General features: G+C 34.3%; 1 long non-coding RNA gene across 1 annotated transcript in view; it reads right to left on the reverse strand.

The window, feature by feature from the left end:
• The window catches only part of LOC141584477 (uncharacterized), a 349,631-nt gene extending 328,865 nt beyond the window's left edge, over positions 1–20,766 (reverse strand). The window contains exon 1 of the long non-coding RNA XR_012517546.1: positions 20,643–20,766. This is a non-coding gene — a long non-coding RNA (uncharacterized LOC141584477). The remainder of the gene's footprint in view (positions 1–20,642) is intronic.

Below are 20,766 nucleotides of genomic sequence, written 5' to 3' on the forward strand. Positions count from 1 at the left end.
GGACACAGGGAGGGGAGTACTACACACTGGGGTCCATTGGGGGAAAATGGGGGAGGGATGGAGGGGTGAGGAGGGGGGAAGAGATAGCATGGGGAGAAATGACAGATACAGGCGAGGGGACGGAAGGCAGCAAACCACACTGCCATGTGTGTACCTATGCAACAATCTTGTGTGTTCTTCACATGTACCCCAAAACCTAAAATGCAATAAAAAAAATAAAATAAAATAAAATAAAATAAAATAAAATAAAATAAAGAAATGTCTTAATTCCTGGTCCAATTGTCAAAATAGCTGATTTGTAAGTGGTGTCACATGTTGCCAATTATGACAATGCAAAATGAACCACCTGAACCTCCTTTTCTCAGATATAGCCCATGAGGAGGGTAAATGTGGAAGAAGGAAGGCTTTATTAGAGTGGTTTAAAGTGAAGCTGGTGAAAAGTGATTATGGTATAGATATAGTTTTGGGATCTTGCTGATGAATAAAAACTATAAGGTGAAGAGAAATAATTACAGGCAAATGACAGATTTTTTACCTCAGCAACTGGTGATTTTCAGTTTATTTTATTACAAGGCAGATGATGGGAGTAGAAAAAAGATTAGAGGAATAGCACAAAATTTTGCTTTGAACATGTTAAGTATGAAAGTCTCCCATCAGCTGTCTCAGATGACCTGTTAAGTCAGTAGTTGACTATATGCATTTAACTATCATAAGAGAGTTTGGGAATGAAGAGATAGATTTAGGGGTTACCAGCATCCATTTAGAGGCTGTGAAATGGAAATTATGACTGTTAAGATTGTAGAAAACAGGCTTATGTTCCCATATGTAGAATTATATGCTAAAATTGTGGATAATAAAATAATAGCAAGATTAATAAAGTGCTACCTTGCCCTCATAAAACCCTTTCTAATTTTTCAATGGGTGGTCATAGCAATATTTCATTCTTATAAGAATATATTATAAAAATATGAATTTTTACTATCTGTTAATATGAAGAGACTGAAATACTGTTAGAGTTAACTTGCACTAGATACACGTGTAGACCTTAGCAGATCTGTGACTAGTGTTTGGATTGTCCTCACAAGGCTATACTTTCTTCCTCTGTATCTTACACTTAACAGTAAAAAAAAAAAAAAAAAAAAAAAGTCGAGGAAGAAGATAAATAAATCTTCAAATCTTATCAAGATGTTATATTCTATAAACTGACAAAAAATTGTTTCTCAGAGCTTCTGGATAACTGAACAATTGGAGGTTTATGAAGGTTGGAGTACCCATGAAAGGCATGAAAGCTCTGTGCTCATTCCCTTAAAAAAGATACCTTTCCTGGTAGTTTTCTACTATGGGTAATGAAGATACCATGGGAATTTTTCTCTCTCCTCTTAACCTGGAAGAGGGTTTCTAATGTGGAAGAGATGTCTGTTTATGGTGTTCTCCAGAAAGTGTGATATTTGCTGAGGCATTAAGGCAACATGCTGAGGTTATGTTCTGTTTGTCTCTAAAATTGATTCTCCACCAGCACACACTACCAGGTTTTCTTCTCTGTGCAAATGGCCAGTCCAATTGCTATAATATTTACACTGATGATATAAAGCTGCAAAGGCCAAATGCTGGGAAAGGTGAAAACAAGTTTATTGAAATTATGTGTGTGTTTTTTCAAAGTCAGTGCAAAGGACAGGGTACAATCTTGGCCCCAGGGATATAAATTGAGAAAATCTTGTAAGTAGGAATTTGAACTTTCAGTTTTTCTTTCTTTTTTTATTTTTTCATTTTCCTTCCTCATCTGTAAACAAGACAATTTCTTGACTGGTAAAGAAAAGATGAAGATACTAAACTAGCAGTTTGATCAGCACTGGTGAACACAGTTGCCTATTGTCCATTACCATTTATTTTGTTATGTACACCTCAGTTTTTTTGTTGTTGATTTATTGTTTTTTCAGATGAAGTTTTGTTCATTGCCTAGGCTGGAAGGCAGTGGTACAATATCAGTTTACTGCAACCTCTACCTTCTGGGTTCAAGTGATTCTCATGCCTCATCCTCCCAAGTAGCTGATATTATGGGCCTGTGCCACTGCACCCTGCTTTTTTGTATTTTTAGTAGCTATGAGGTTTCACCATGTTGGTCACGCTGATCTTGAACTCCTGACCTCAGGTGATACACCCACCTCTGTCTCCAAAAATGCTTGGATTATAGGTATGAGCCATGACTCCTGGCCTGCACCTCAGTTTTCTAATGGGGAATGCTTTCTTCCTATTCACTCAGTTCATGTGGTTTGTGGATAGCTAATTTCAACTACTGATTTAAGGAGAATCAAGACTACTCATTAAGGGCATATTATTTATTTGAACACAATTGACCTGTGAACCACCTATGGCATCGTAACTCAAAAAGGCCAATAGCACTCAGTTTAAGGGCTTTGCCAGAACTATTAGGAAAGATCATTTCTATCCTCATTAGGGTTGCTAAGCTCGTTGGTAGAAGCCTTGAGATGAGTCACGTAATGTTGAGAAATGCTGTTAGAGAAGAAAGTCAAGACAGAAGATAGAAAATGCAATCCATAAAGAGACAGACCGTATCCTGGTAACTTTGCTTGAATCTCTGCACATTGTTATTACCCAGCCTTTATTTTCCCCTGAAGTCTGCTTAAATTGTTTGCATGTTGCTTGCAACTAAAATAGTGCTTGCAACTAAAATAGTCTTATCTAATAAATTGACACCAACAACTAGTTGTTAGTAACAACAAGTGGTTATTTATTATGATATTATGGCCTACCAGCTGTACCAATACTAATGTTCAAATAAAATAGTGGAAATTTAAAAAGAGATTTTGGTGAAGGCTTTCACTTTAGAGAAAAGGATAAAAACATTGATAGGAAATTTGTTTCATGGAGAAGACAGTCAAAAGAATGGCTTTAGTGTCTTGCCAAGTATCTTGAAATTGTTCAAATTCTTATGAACGAAGGATTAGAGACTTAAGATAAAGAAATTGTTTCCATAGATAAAATCTGGTTTGTGTGTGTGTGTGTGTGTGTGTGTGTGTGTGTGTGTGTGTGTAAGCAGGAGTAAGTATTAAGGATTAAAGATAAAATGTGACCAGATACCTCAAACTTATTTGTAGAAATGTTTTAGCAACTTCTGGATAATAGGGAGGACACATACTTGTTCATAATCTCACTACCAATGGCAGTGAGAACAGTGAAGCACCCTCTAGCGACTCCCTGAGTTAAGAGCATCAACAAGAAAAACCAGAACTAAAAATAATAATGATAATAATAAGGAACTTTTTGGATTCTGTACCTGATTGCTATTTGTTGAAATAATCTTAAGGATTTCAAGCAATAGTAAATTGAAACATTACAGAGTTTATATTCTATTCTGGAAGCTATGGAAAGATCATGAAATTTAGATTGTTAGTACTAATTTAAGTTTATATCCACCAAGTGTTTGGTTTGAGGTCATCAGATGACATTTGTTTTGAATTCTCTTTTCTTCAGCCCACAGTTTAATTCCTTGCTCTTAGCAAAATATTTGTCAGTGCTCTGCTGATCTTTAAACATAGTCTATTTATAAAATTCTAGAACCCTAGAATTTAAGAGTCAGAAAAGATCTCAAGAATACCCCTATAGTCCTACATTTTTTTATCCTTATTTTGAAAGGTTAGTTAATAGGATATATTTAAAGATTCAACAAGCTTCAAAATTAACCATATAGTCATAACTTTTGCTTTTCTTGAAATGGTTTGATATATTTTGTGGCTTTAACCTCCATGGACATTCCTTTACAATACTTACAAGTTTTTATTTAGAATGTTAGGTGATGAATTATGGCAAAATAAATGATCAGTAAATTGTTACTAGACACTTGTACAACCCAAATGAAAAGATTTGTTTACTGATAAATTCCAGGAGCCCTCTGTATGCTTGCCGTTAAAGAAGAGAACCTATAAATCAGTGATTACTGTAGGAACCCCCAGAACCTCTCAGTACCAAAAGTCTTCCTGCTTCAATTTCCTCGCTTGTGACTTCTTATCATTTTGGGTTTCTTCCTGCCATACTTGACCCAACAATGAGGTTAATCTCTTGTTTTATTAATCTCAACTTATCTACATCAACGAAAGCTTAGATATCAAATCTAAAAAGTCAAGTTTAATAAACATGCATTAGCAGTAAAAACTGGGCATATGACACTAGGAATACTCAGCATATTAAATTAATACTTACATGAAGGATTAAAATGTATTATAATCCTGCAGAAATTAATTTGTTAAGAAAGCAAATACAAAAATCTATTATGTATGAATATGCCTAATCAATATCAATTTATTATTGACTTTTATATTTACCTACTACTGTGTTACACATCACAGATGTTCAATAGAAGCAGCAAATTTCATGATAATCAAAATAGTAGGCTTTGGTTGGAGAGATCAAAAATACCTTGAAGATAATTATTTTTTTCGCTACTTCATAATAAATGGCTTACTGGAGCATCTATATAGAAATAAAAATCTATGCTCCAGGCACTTTGCTAAGCCCTTTTGTATAGTGTATCTTATCTCTTTCAATGTTACTAAAGTTTATATTTTCAAATCACTAAAATGTTATACTTGACCATTCATAGTGATTATGAGTATTATTGCTTCATTTTATTTATTTAACAAATATATATTGAGTATCATAACGTATAAGATAATTGTTTAACACCAAAAGCCTGTTAACGAGATAATGGATAAAAAGGAATCATTACAAGGCCTAGGAAAAATTGGCTCTTATATGGGTAAAATATTTACAAAGTAGTCTTAAGCATCAAAAAGGGAACAGAAGAAAATGAAAGAGTTCATTGATGCTCTAAATTTGTTAGAGAGGAAGCTTCAATGTTGAAATGAAGGCACTTAGAAGGCAGGTGAGCAATAAAAGTATAGCCAAACATTCTACAGCCTGGTGGCATTCCTTGTTTGCCTGAGCAACTAGACACATTGATATTCCCCATCACCAGTAAACTAGCACTAGAGAATCCAAGATTTGTCTTACCCCTTCTGCTTTTTAAGGAACTCTGTTTCTTTTTGCTTTCATGAAGTTATTATCGTTTTCTTCCACCCTATTTCCTAATTATATCAATGATTTCATGGTAATGTAAATGACGGTCCTTTATAATGGTGTTTTATATTTATCGTGATGTTTTTCATTTCTATTGAGGTCTTCTAGAGACAGTGACTTAATATACAGATACAATTTCAATGATAGGAATTTTAACTATTGTTCCAGAAGATCAGAGGAGACATTTTAATCATGTGTCTATATATTGAAAAGACCCAGGGCATGCTCACCAGCATCCTATGCTGCTACCTATGCTTCTACCTGTATTGTTGTCCTAGAAAATATTATGTAGCCTCAAAATCTAAATGCTGATAGTAACCAGATTGGAAGATTTAACCATAACCTCTAAAAGGAACCAGACCTATCCACCTGATTGCCTATTTATGACTACATTTTAGAAGTAAAATTTATTTAAACCTTAAAATGGCCAAAAGTGTTGATATTTTCATCTGTTCTTTGCAATCTGCTTTTCTCCTAATTTTTTTTTTCTGTTTCAGTAAATGACAGCTGCATTCATCCAGTTGCTCAAATCAAAATTCTATACAAGATCCTCAAGCCTAGTCTTTCTCTTATCCGGAGTATCCGATGTGTCAGGAAGTACTGTTGGCTCTACATCTGAAATTAATCCTAAAGATATCTACTTCTTTTTATCTCTACTGCCAGTATTTTGTTTAAAGTCACTGTCATCTCTTCTTTGAATAACTCCATCACTTTTAAATTGTTTTTCTACTTTCATTCTTTCACCATATCAATTTATTCTCCTCATAGCAGCCTACTTACTGTTATTATTAAATACAAATCATATCATATCATATCATATCATATCATAGCCTTGCTTAATACCTTTCAATAAGTTCTTATGGACTTGAATAAGAATTAAATCCCTACCCTGCTTATGAAGACATGCATTAACCTCTTTCTGGCTGTCTATTCCATTTTATAAGATCTTCCCTTTATGCTCATGACCTGGCTCCTGAACTTTCTCTGTTCCTTAAAAATTCTAAATCCTAGTTGTGAAATCCATGAATTAGATCTCCAAGTTCATGTGAAACATCCTATATGATATATTATACGTTGAGCCATTAAACAATAAATATTACAGTGATTGAGCAAAATATACAGTAGATAAACAATAGATAAAATTAACAAAATGAAAAGTTAGTTATTGTAAATACAAACCAAGTATACAAGCCTCAGCTAGGCTGAACAAGAAAAAAAGAGAAAATCAAAAATGAAGATGAAGAAGACATTACTACTGACTTTACTGAGGTAAATAAACGGATTATAAGAAAAAAATGATTTTAAAAATTGTATACCAACATGTTAGATAACCTAAACAAAATACATAAATACCTGAAAAGACACAAACTACCAAAACATTTTGAAGGAGAAATAGAAAATCCAAATAGACTTAAAAGAGAAATACAGTAAATCATTAATTTTAAAAATCCCTGTAAAGAGAATTCTAGATCAGAGCTGTATTCACTGGTAAATTATATGTTTTTGAAAAATATTTTAAGTAATTAACATTTGATTTTTAAAAATATTTAAAAATAATTAAGAGTTGTATAAGCTATTACAAAGGTAAAAGAGGAACAAAACTTTCCCTCTTGTTCTATGTGGCCAGTATTACCCTGCTACCAAAATGACACAAACACATCTCAGGAAAAGCCAATTTCTCATGAATGCAAATGAAAAAATCATCAAAAACTAGTAGTAAACATAATTCAGAAGATTATACACTGTCCGACTGGTATTTTTTCTAGGAATGTAAGTTTGGTTCACCATGTGAAAATCCCTGTACTATATCATGTTATTAGAGCAGATAAGGCATACAAGCCACTGAATCATTTCAATACATGAAGAACAAGCATTTGACAAAAATTTATTGTTCTTGTATAATAAAAACACTTGATGAGATAATAAAGGAAGAAAACTTAACCTAATAATGGGCATCTATGAAAAACCCACAGAGCATCACAGTTAATAATGAAAGACAGAAATATTTTCCCCTAAGATCAGGAATAAAACAAGTTTATCTCCTCTTTCTACTTTTATGCAATGTTTTACTAGAAGCTCTATCCAGAGTTTAAACAGAATACTTAGGCAAAAAATAAATAAATAAATAAAATGTGTCTATGTTGGAATGGAAGAAGTAAAAGTATATCTACTCACAGAGGGCATGATTTTGTATGTAGAAAATCCTAAGGAAGCAGTAAGAAAAACACTAAAGCTAATAAATAAGTTCAAGAAAATTGCAGGATATGAGATTAACATACAGAAATCAATTACGTCTATACAATAGCAATGAATGCTCTAAATGAAATGAAAACAATCTAATCTATATTATCATTAAAAAGAATAACATGCTTAGAAATAAATTTAACAAAATAATTTCAAGGTTTATATAGGGAAAACTACAAGTTTTTATTGAAAAAATAAATAAAATAAATTAAAAAGATTCAGACATTCCAACAATGTCTGATTGAAAGACATTGTTAAGATATCAATTCATCTATTAATTCAACATATAATCTTTGTCAAAATTCCATCTACCTTTTATGTAGAAACTAACAGTATAATCTTAAGTTTCATATAGGAAATTCAGAAGATCCTGTCAAAATAGCCAAAACAATCATGAAAAATGACAGATTTGGAAAATTCAGACTTCTCAATTTCAAAACTTATTAAAATTATAATAATTAAGAATGTGCAACATTAGCTTAACTATTGACATGTTGATCAACAGAATAGAATTGAGGCTCCAGAAATATATTCTTACATTTGTGGTTAATTGATTTGCAATGAGAAAGCCAAGATAATTCAGAGAAAACAATAATCTTTTTAACAAATAGTTCTGGGGTAATTGTTTATTAATATTCAAAAGAATAAATTTAGATGGCCATGTCACATCATATAAAAAAATCACTCAAAATAGATTAAAGTACTAATTGTAAAAGCCAAAAATATAAATTTCTTCAAAGTAAACATAGGAATACATCTTTATGGCCTTGGAATTAGGCAATGATTTCCTGGATGTAATATTAAAAGCAGAGGCTATGAGAAAAATAGATAAATGGAACTTCATCAAAATTAATATTTGTGCTTCAAAAGACTGTCAAGCAAATGAGAACAGTCATAAAATGTGAGAAAATATTTGCAAATTATATATCTGATAAGAAATTTAGGCTCAGAATATCACCAAGACTCTTTAAAATATTTAACAAATATAAAATGAACAGAAATTTTTATGGGCGCCTCTGCACAACATTCAGAAACCTGATGATGGGCCTGCCCTATCTGCAACTGTCAATGTATGTACTATCTGGGTGTCCAGGTTTTAGTTTACCCATCCCTCTGCATATGAGTCAGCCATGCAGGTGCCCAAAGAATGATTTCTGCCACTACTGCCACTGCCAACATCATGCACACCTCCAGGAGGACTAGGAACCTCACAGTCAGCCTCTCCCTACTACCATCAGCACATAAGCATGTCATCTAGAGGTCTGAAGACCAGCCACCTGAAGCTATCACTGCTGGCACCCACATATGTACCAGGGTCATGAGGACGGGCCTTCCTGGCCTAACACTACCACCACTGGTGCCCTAGAACAAGCCCACTTGACATCCTTATCCTCAGCAAAGACTCAGTACATTCTTCATTAAGCCTAAGCCACAAAGGAACTTACAGACATTACTGACGTTGGTTACAGCTCAATGAATCATATAAAGATTACACTGCACTGGTCCAGAATCAAAGTCAAAGCACCTATCAAACCAATATTATAGATACATCTAAATAAAAAAATCTTTTTTCACAAAAGCCATTCCATAAAATTGGCAAAAGCAGCTATCATTCCAGATGTGCACATATCAGCCTAAGAGTCCAAGAAATATACAAAAGCATGAAAACATTACACCTCAGAGGAGTATAATAATTCTCCATTAACAGATCCCAATGGAAAACAAAACTATAAACTACCTAAGAAATAATTTAAAATAATATTTTTAAAACTCAGTGAGATACAAGAGATCACAGATACACAATACAAATAAATCAGAAATAAATTCATGATTTCAATAACAAATTCAATGAAGACAGATATCACAAAAAAGGATGAAACAGAAATTTGAGAAGTAAGAAATTCAAACTATAAAATAAAAAATACAGCTGAAAGCTTCACAATCAGCTAATTCAAGCAAAATAAAACAATTCTAAACTTGGAGACAAGTCTTTAAAAAAACAACAGTCAGATAAAAAGAATGAAGAAAGCCTATATGACATGTGGGACATTATAAAGCACCCCAATACACTATTTTGGGGTGTTCTAGAAGAAGAGATAGACGAAAGCAAGGAAAACTTATTTAATTACATAATAGCTGATAGCCTTCAAGTCTTGCAAGAGATAGACACATTCAGATATGGGAAGCTCAAGGAAACCCCAAAGAGATTCAACTCAAAAAGGTTTTCTACAAGGCACATAGTCTTGTAGAAAAACAGATTTCTAAAAATAGTAATAGAATCAAGTCATATATAAAGTAGTCCCTGTCACATTAACAGTAAATTTCTCAGCAGAACCTTAAAGGCTAGGAGAGCACAGGATATATTTTTAAAAACTGCCAGATAAGAATACCATACCTATCAAAGCCAGCCTTCAGAAATGAAGGATAAATAAAGTCTTTCCCAGAAAAGCAAAACCTGGGAAATTTATAACCACTAGAATGACTTTAAAAGAAATGCTTGAAGAAGTTTTATATGTGTAATGAAAGAATGATACCAAACATCAAAAAAAAAAAGAAAGAAAGAAAAGAAAAGAAAAACTCATTGATAAAACTGATAAAATCAAATGAGAAAGAGAATCAAACTATCAGTATTAAAAAAAATTATAAAGGTAAATAATAGAAGAGAAAATAAGGATATGCAAACAATTGGGAAACAATTTACAAAATGACAGGAATAAGTCCTCACCTAACAATAACAATGTTGAATTTAAGTGTTTTAAGTTCCCCAGCTAAAATATACAGATGAATTGAATGGATTAAATATATAAATCCAATTATGTGCTGCCCACAACAAACTTACTTCACTAGTAAAGACACATACACACTAAAAGTATGGAAAAAAATATTTCATGTAAAGAGAAACCAGAGTGTACAGGAGTACCTGTGTTTATGAGGGAATATCTTCTCTTTCTGGGTCCACAAAGGGGTGTAGTTTTAAGGGCAAGAACTTTTCAGTGCCATGCCCTCCCCCATCTCTCACGATCTGGGAGATTTAAGAGTGTATGTTTAAATTCCCAGGCATGATTTAAGAGTCAATCACCACAGCGGAAGTTTAAAGGAACGCCTTTCATTGGCCAGAGGAACGTGGGGAGGTGGGAATTTCTCCCAGGATAAATTCCCCTGCTCCTTCACCCACACCAGATTTCCAGCTCTCTGAAATCCCCTCCCACATGGTGGGAACTCTCTTTCCCCTCCTGGATTTCCCCTCTGGGGTCCCCTTCCACCCACTGTAGATGCTGTTTTTCCTCTCCTGGATTCCATCTTTCTCGATTCTCTCATTCAGTGTGAGGGGAGTTTTCCTTCTCTGGTTTTCTCCCTCTGGGAAACCTTCTCACTCAGTGTAAGAGAGGCTTTTCTTTCTCTCATTCAGTGTGAAAGCTAGCTGTTTCTTTCTCTCTCCTTCTCCTTTTTCTCTCTCTACCTAAATAAATCACTTTTCTGCCACACTTTTGGGGTCTGGTATTTATTTCATGAGTGCACTGCACCATGGTCTCCTCTTTCATTCTTGAGAGAGTGATAGACCAAAACCCCAAGAAATGTCCCCTTGGGGAACTGAGGGCATCCCCGAACCCCAACATTTATATCAGAAAAAAATAAGATATTAAGTCAAAATAATAAAAAGAGAAAATAATTATACAATGATGATGGGATCAATACAGCAAGCAGATGTAACAACTGTAAATATATATGCACCCAATACCAAAGTAAGGAGGTATATACAGCTAATATTATCAGAGCTAAATATAGAAATAGATCCTAATATAAAAATACCTTGGAAAGTCAATACCCCACTTTCAGCATCAGACAGATGATCCATACAGAAAATCAACAAAGAAACATAGGACTAAATCTGCATGATAGACCAAAGGGACAAAACAAACCTTAAGAGAACATTGTATGCAACACATAAAGAATATTCTTTCTTCTCATCAGCACATGGAACATTCTCCTGGATGTTTCAGACCACTTGTATCGTTAGTCCACAGTACAATTCTCAACAAATTTTTTAAAATAGAAATTGCATTAAGTATTTTCTTAGATTACAATGAAATAAGACTAGAAATAAATTACAATACAAAATTCCAAACTCTACAAGTAAATTTTAAAAATATGCTCCTGAATAACCATCAAATCAATGGAAAAAAAATAAGAAAATCAAATATCTCCTTTAAAACATGAAAACAGAGCATACCAAAATGTATGAGATACAGCAAAATCAGTGCTAATAGGAAAAAATTATAGCAGTAAACAACTACATCTAGAAAGTAGAAAGATTTTAAATAAGCAACCTATCAATGCTCTGCAAGGAACTAGAAAAGCAAGAATAAATCAAACCCAAAATTAGTAGAAAATATAAATAATAAAGATTAGAGCAGAACTAAAGAAATTAGAAACAAAAATACAAAGAATCCACAAAATGAAAAGTTGGCTTTTAGGGCATTAGGAAAAAGAGCTAATGCATATAAGGCTTAATATGTAGGTGATGGGTTGATAGGTGCAGCAAATCACCATGGCACAAGTTTACCTGTGCAACAAACTTGCACATCCCGTACATGTACCCCAGAACTTAAGAAATAAAAGAAAATAAAAATGAAAAAATAAACAAAATCAATAAACCATTCATTAGGCTAATGAAGACAAAAGAACTCAAAATCAGAGAAGAAAAAGGTAACATTACAACTTAACCCGCAGAAATACAAAGGAGCATTAGAGACTGTAATAAACAAGTATAAGGTAACAAGTTTTAAAAATTAAAGGAAAGTGGTAAATTTCTGGACACATACAATCCACCAAGACTGAACAAAGAAGAAGTAGGAAACTTGAACAAACTAATAATGAGAAATAAGATTTGATCAGTAATAAACAGTCTCCCTCAAAAGAAAAGCCCAGGACCAAATGGCTTTACTGATGAATCTACTAAGCTTATGAAGGAGACTCAATACCAATTCTCAAACTATTACAAAAATTTGAAGACAGTGGAAATGTTCCTAAATCATTCAGCAGGGTTAGCATTATTCTGATAGACGTAAAAGGAACATTGAAACCCACAGCTAACATCATACTAAATGTGGAAGTGCAGAAAGCTTTTGCTGTAAGAATTGGAACAAAACAAGGATGTTTACTTTCACTCCATTTATTTAACATTGGAGCAAAAGACCTAGCCAGATCAGTTGGGCAAGAGAAGTAAATAAAAGGCATCTAAATTGGGAAAGAGGAAGTCAAATTGTCCATCTTTGACAAATACATGATTTCATAGTTAGAGAAAGCTAAAGACTACACACACACACACACACACACACACACACACACACACACAAATACAGAACTGATAAGTTCAGTAAAGTTATACAATATAAAATCAACCATAAAAAATACTAGCATCCCTATACACCAATAACAAACCAGCTAAAAAAGAAATCAAGAAAGCTATTTTATTCACAAAAGCTACACACAAAAAAGTAAAATACCTATTAATATATTTAATCAAAAGGGTAAAATACCTTTACAATGAAAACTATAATCCTGGGTGTGGTGGCTCATGCCCATAATTCCAGCACTTTGAGACGCCAAGGTGAGCAGATTACATAAGGTCAACAATTTGAGACCAGCCTGGCCAATATAGACTACTAAAACACAAAAATTAGCTGGGCATAATGGCACATGCTTGTAGTCCCAGCTACTCAGGAGGCTGAGGCAAGAGAATCACTTGAACCCAGGAGACAAAAGCTGCAGTAAGCAGAAATCGACCACTGCACTCCAGCCTGGGTGAAAGAGCAAGACTCTATCTTGAAAAAAAAAAAAAAAATCACTGGGGAAAGAAAGCAATAAATAAATGGGAAGACTACTGTTGCTCCTGGACTGAAATAATTAATATATTTAAAATAGCTAAACTACCCAAAGAAACCTATAGATTCAATGCAGTCTCTACAAAATACCAATGACATTCTTCATATAAATAGAAAAACAATTCCTAAAGTTATTATGAAAATGCAAAAAAAACCTCAAGTAACCAAGGCAATACTGAGCAAAAATGACAAAAATGACCAAAATGTGAAGGCATCACACTATCTGACTTTAAAACATATTATAAAACTATAGTAACTGAAACAGCATGGTATTGGCATAAAAGCAGATACATAGACCAATGGAGCACAATAGAAAACCCAGAAACAAATCTATATATTTTCAGTCAAAACTAATATTTGACAGGAGCACCAAGAACATATATTGAGAAAATAACATTTTCTTCATAAGTGGTGCTGAGAAAATAGAATATTCATATGCAGAAGAATGATACTAGAATTGAATTTTCACCATGTACAAAAATCAACTCAAAGTACATTAAAAACTTAAATGTAAGACCTGAAACTATAAACCTATTGGAAGAAAACAAGAAGTGCTTCAGAACATTAGTCTATGCATGGATTTTAAAGCTAAGTCTTCAAAAGCACAGGCAACAAAAACAAAACATAGATCACTAAAATTACATTACCTAAAAAGCTTCCACACAGCAAAGGAAATAATCAGCAGGGTGAAGAGGTAACTTACAGATTGGGAGAAAGCATTTACAAACTATTTATTCAACAAGGCATTCATATTCAGAATATACAAAGAACTCAAAACAACAGAACAGAAAATAAAACAAAAAATATATAATCTAATTTCAAAAATGGGCAAATGGGCAAATAGACATTTTTCAGAAGAAGAAATACAAAGTGCCAACAGGTATATGAAAAATACTCAGCATCACTAATCATCAGGGAAATGGAAATCAAAACCACAATGGGATATTATCTCACCCCAGTTAGAATGGCTTTTATTTTAAAAAACCCTGTGCTAGAAATATAAACAGATGGAGATCTTGCAAACAAATTAAAAATAAAACTGTTAAATAATCTAGCAATCCCATTACTGGGTATTTACAGGAAGGAAAGGTCATCAGTATATCAAAGGGATACCTGGTCCACCATGTTTATAATTGCAACACTGCTTGTAATAAATCAACTGAAATGTCCATCAGCAGATCAACAGATATAGAAAATGTGACATATATACACAAGGAAATATCATTCAGCCATTAAAAAGGAATAAATCCTGTCATTTGCAGCAACATGTGTGGAACTAGAGTTTTTATGTTAAAGTTAAAGAGGCTAGGCACAGAAAGAAAAAATATCACATGTTCTTGTTTATATGTGGGGGCTAAACAAGTTATTACATGGAGGCAGAGAGAAGAATGGTGATTACTAAAGACTGGGGATTGTGGGGGAGGGATAAAAAAAGGTTGATTAATGATACAAGTATAGAGTTAACTAGTAGGAATAAGTTCTACTATTTGATAGCACAGTAGGGTGACTACAGTTCATCATTTATTTTATATTTCAAAATAGCTAGAAATAAGAGAAGATTTGACTTGTTCTCAAAGCAAAGAAATGATAAATGTTTGAGCTGCTGGATGTCCTAAGTACCCTGATTTGATCATTTAACATTGTATGCATGTTTCATAATATCACATGTAACCTCATATACATGTAAAATCTTTAGTATCAATAAGAAAGCAAAGTACCAAGCAAAAAAATAAAATAAAAATTAAAATGGGCAAAGATTTTCATTAGATATTTGTCAAAAGACATATACATGACCAGTAAGCACATAAAAAGATACTCAATATATTTTGCCACTAGGGAAATGTAAATTAAAACCACAATAAGATACTTAACACCCACTAACTAGGATGGCTACAATAAAAGAAGCATGGAAAATAATCAGTGTTTGCCAGATATGGATAAATTGTAGCCCTTATATGTTGCTAGTGGTAATGTAAAGTAATGCAGTCACTCTGGAAAACAGTTTTGAAGTACCTACAAAGTTAAACACAGAGTTACCCTGTGACCAACCAGCTGCCCACTTAGTACATAGCCAGAACATTTGTAAACATTACAAACGAAAACCTACAAACAAATGTTCATTGAAGCACTATTTATAATAGCCTTTAGGTGGCAGAAACCCAAATATCTACCAACTGATGTATGAATTTTAAAAATGTGGTATATACATACATTGTGTATACATACATACATAATGTGTATATATATATATACACACACACACACTTTCTTTGTCATAAAAAGAATGAAGTATTGATGTATACTCAAACATAGGTCAATCTTGAAAGCATTATGCTAAGTGAAAAAGACCAATTACTAAAGTCCACATATGATTCCTTTTATTTTTATTCTTATTATTATACTTTAAGTTCTGGGGTACATGTGCAAAGTGTGTAGGTTTGTTACACAGGTATATATGTGCCATGGCGGTTTGATGCACCCATCAACCCCTCATCTATATTAGGTATTTTTCCTAGTGCTATCCCTTCCCTAGTCCCAACCCACTGACAGCCCCTGGTTTGTGATGTTCCCCTCTCTTTGTCCATGTGTTATTGTTCAACTCCCACTTATCAGTGAGAACATGTGGTGTTTGGTTTTCTGTTCTTGTGTCAGTTTGCTGAAAATGATAGTTTCCAGCTTCATCCATGTCCCTGCAAAGGACATCAACTCATCCTTTTTTATGGTTGCATAGTATTCCATGGTGTATATGTGCCACATTTTCTTTATTCAGTCTATCATTGATGGGCATTTGGGTTGGTTCCAAGTCTTTGCTAGTGTGAACAGTGCCAGAATAAACATACAAGTACATGTGTCTTTATAGTAAAATGATTTATAATCCTTTGGGTATATATCCAGTAATGCGATTGCTAGGTCAGATGGTATTTCTAGTTCTAAATCCATGAAGAATTGCTACCCTGTCTTCCACAAAGTTTGAACTTACACTCCAACCAACAGTGTAAAAGTGTTTTTTTCCACATCCTCTCCAGCATCTGTTGTTTCTTGACTTTTTAATGATCGCCATTCTAACTGGTGTGAGATGGCATCTCAGTGTGGTTTTGATTTGTATTTCCCTAATGACCAGTGATTATGAGCTTTTTTTCATATGTTTGTTGGTTGCATAAATGTCTTCTTTTGAGAAATGCCTGTTTATATATTAAATGTACAGAATAGACAAATTAATAGAAAAGGATACATAAGTGATCATCAGGAGCTGTGGAAAGGAAACATGGACAGTGACTATAACAGGATGTAGAGGTATTTTTTGGAGTTTTTTTTTTTTTTTAATAGTGGAAGTTTTCATACAACTTTGTGAAAATACTAAAAATCACTGGAAGTGCACACCATGAAAAAGTGAATTGTATGTTATATACATTATATCTCATTAGAAAATAAATTTAAGAAGAGGTTAAATAAAGAGTCTAGATATCTGGGTCTTTTAAGGATTTGGAAAGTCACAGTTATTAATTATAAATAGAAAATAATGGGCTTAAATAAGCCTCAGACCACATAGGTCTAGTAAAATCATTCCTTTGAATAAGAGATCAATGTAAAGATCAGATTGTGTGAACTTTCCTTTTTATGCTGCAGTCTTAAATTAGCTAACAGTATAATAAGAGATAAGGAAAGAAGCATTCACACTCTATCCGTCAGAAGATAGCACAGATTCTTAACGAACGCGTGCTATTTCAATATTTGTATCCTCTGAAACTCATGTTGAAATTTATTCCCCAATAGTAACTATATGAAGAGGTGGAGCCTTTAAGAAGCAATTGGGACACGAGGGCTGTTTCCTCATTAATGAAGTAATTCATTCATCTATTAATTGTTCAGTGGATTAATGGCTTATCATGGGAGTGAGTTACCATGAAAGTAGATTTGTTCTAAGTGCCAGTTTGGCTCTCAGTACACCTGTCTCACTTTGTGATGCCTTTCATGATGTGATGGAGCACAAGGCTGTCACCAGAAGCTGACTAGATGCCAAGCCCTAAATACTAGACCTTATAGCCTGCAGAAATGTAATAATAAATTTCTTTTATTTATGAGTTACTCATTCTCAGGTATTAAGTCATAGCAACAGAAAATGGAATAAGAAAGTGATTTAAAAGAAATCTGAATTTAATGACTAGCTTTAGACCAGTTTGGAAGTTAAATAAGAAACTTACTAATTTCCCAGCATGAAATATATGCAAAATTGAATTTCACTGTTCAATTGTAAGAAAATAGTTGGACTCCTGTATTAGTCCATTTTGCCTTACTAGAAAGGAATACCAGAGACTGGGTAATTTATGAAGAAAAAAGGTTTATTTTGGCTCACAGTTCTGCAGGCTACACCAGTATGGCACCAGTATCTGCATGGTTTCTGGTGAGGCCTCAGAAAGCTTACAATTATGGCAGAAGGCAAACGGGTAGCTGGTATATCACATGGTAAGTGAGAGCAAGAGAGATGGGGAGAAACACAGGCTCTTTTAAACAACCAGCTCTTGTACAAACTACAAAAGAATTCACTCATTACCATGAGATGATAGCAAGCTATTCATAAAGGATCCATCCCCATGACTCAAACACACCCACTAGGCACCTTCTCCAACACTGGGGATTACATTTCAACATGAAATTTGGAGGGGTCAAACATCCAAACTATATCAGCTGCCATCTGTTTACAGGTAATTGGTGGGCTAGGGAAACGGTTGCTTCCTAAGGCAGACTTACCTATTCTTTTTCTTTCCAAATAGAACTACTGATTTTGGTTATTTCATCCCTGTCCTACATCCATTAGGAGCATGGAGGACAGAAAACCAATTGTTTTAAAGTTCAAAGTTTTTCAGCCAAAAAGGAGTTTTACATAAACTTAATGTAAGGACTATTTAACAACACCCAGGAATCCTGGGCTTTGAGCTGGAAGGGCTTGGAGTTAACGTTTCTCGGGGTGGAGTTGATTGTGCCTAATGTGTAGGGGAACTGAAGGAGCAAGTAAAACTTTTGATATCCAGATGGTGGACTGTGACAGTGACAGCCAGTGCTCACTACATTCTCCATTTGTTCCCATGCATTTTCCAACCCTTGTGCTGTTAGACTGGGACTCAGAGCCGTCCTCAATAATAGACTACAAACAGATGTGATGTGTGTCACTTCAGAGAGATGGCAATTTAAAGCCAGCTTTGTTTGTCTCCTTTGACCTTCTCTGCTCTTGAGGTTACAGCGTGGAGGCCACATGCTCCAGATGGCATAAGGAATAATAGCTTTTACCTGCCCATATGTGGCTTCATGTGAGTGAAAAGTAGAGCTTTATTTTTGTAACATGTTGAAATTTGTTTTCTTTTCCCTTTGTTCCCCTAACTGGTATGTCTTACTTTGACTAACTGACCTTTAATAACTTATTTATATTTTCTAAGCTTACAGTTTTCTCATGTAAAAGTCAGGAGAGTGATCATACTTAAGTAGTTACTGTTTTAAGGTTAAAAATAAGTGTGTTAATGAGCATCTTCTAGGACCTGGTACAAATCAAGCAACTAGTTAATGGTAGCTTTCATCATTATTAAGATATTTGTATTATAGCAATTTACAAACTGAGTAGGCATAATATAAATCATACACATTAAAAAGTGCATATATAAATGAGAAATTATATTCTATGCAATGGAATAAGGTAGAGGGATTCAGGAATTGCAGATAACTGGAAATTGCTAAGAAATACTTATTCGAATTTGATAGCAAAGTGGGTAACAAAAATTTTAATAGAGAGTATAGAGTCCAGATGAAGTTAAAAGCGTAATTCCAAATATCGAAACTTTTAACTCCTTTCACTACTACCTATCGACCTTAAAACAAAAGAAAAGCTTGCAAATTATATAATTTCCTGATTTGGAGAATGAGAAAAGCCCTGAAAGAAGGTCAGTAAAGCACAAAGGAAAAGGCTGGTCCTGGGCGCAAGCTGGGTAGACACACAAGAGTTCCAAAGGCAGTGGGTGGGTTAGGGCAGGTGGCCCTTTTACTGTTTGAAAATTTTTCACTCTGGAAATATTCATATTTCTATGAGATGTAAATTCTTTTCTTCTACCCTTGATAAATTTACTTAAAATGATGCCCACACAACATAAAATAACAACACGAACACTAAATATATATTTTTTAATCAATGCCCTTATGCCAGAGGCAATTTGGACTAAGAAATAATTGTCAAAAATGGCCGGGCTTTTCTAAAAATGTCCCTGAAATTGAGCGTGGAATGGGCAACTACATATAGACAAACCACTTTCAGTATAAAAGTGAGCTAGGGAGCCCTTTTGATTTAAATTTTAAAAAGTAGATTTATTATGAAATATTTTTTCAAGGTGGGGTGGGCACAAGAGAATAGCGCATTCAATTAGGTGAGCGTTAAAAATGACTCAATGGGCCAGGTGCAGTGGCTCATGCCTGTAATCCCAACACTTTGGGAGGCCAAGGCAGATGGATCACCAGAGGTCAGGATTTCGAGACCAGCCTGGCTAACATGGTGAAAACCCATCTCTATTAGAAATACAAAAATTAATGGAGCATGGTGGTGCATGCCTATAATTCGTTACTTGGGAGGCTGAGGCAGGAGAATTGCTTGAACCAAAGAGGAGGAGGTGGCAGTGAGCCTAGATTGTGCCCCTGCACTCCAGCTTGGGCAGCAAAAGTGAAACTTCATCTCAAAAATAAATAAATAATAAATTAAAATGACTCAATTAAAGCCTCCCCCAAATATCAAATACGCTGATATTTTCTAGTAACTGATGACTCATTTAGCTGTTAAGGTTTGTACTAAAATATCCATTTATATGTTAGCCTTATTAATCAGATTAAGTATTAAAACAAGGATCCTAATACTGTGCCATACAGCAGAGCATCTGGTACATAGTGGGCATAAATTATTTTTGTGTTATTTCATTACTGAAGTCAACCTTGATGTTAAATTTTTTCCTTTATCTGAGCAAGGGAATTTACAGTTTGTTCTTCCCAAGGGCTTGAAATCCAATTACACTATACAGATCATTAAAAGTCACACATGATGTCCTAAGGCATAGAGAGTTGGAGTGTAATGAGAATTACACCCATTAAAAGTGCATATGAATTGGGAGGCTGTATTACCTGTGTTTCCTTGTCAGGCTTCTTCTTTTCCCTTTGGTATATGCCTTACACAATCCATCAATCAGGAGAATTAACGGCGTGCCTAGCAATTTAGGCCATACGGAGATCATCAAGGCATCATAAATTGTGTTAGAGCAAATAAAGCCTACAAAATGGGACTGCTAGCACAGCAATCACATTTCAAAACTGCCTGCCTGCACTGGAAAATGTGTCAGTGATGAAAAGCATAGGCGAAAACAGAAAATGTCAACCAGGGAAGAGTGTACTCACTCAGGAGCAGAGAGTGGAGTCGATGTTTGGGGTCTTCTGGGAGGAAAAGCAGGTCTGTATGTTACTGGCAGCGAATCCGTGTGGGTCTGCAGCAACCTCAGTTCTTGCCTCCTCGGGAGTAAAA

The sequence above is a fragment of the Saimiri boliviensis genome, chromosome 5, assembly GCF_048565385.1.
Source record: "Saimiri boliviensis isolate mSaiBol1 chromosome 5, mSaiBol1.pri, whole genome shotgun sequence".
Lineage (NCBI taxonomy): Eukaryota > Metazoa > Chordata > Mammalia > Primates > Cebidae > Saimiri > Saimiri boliviensis.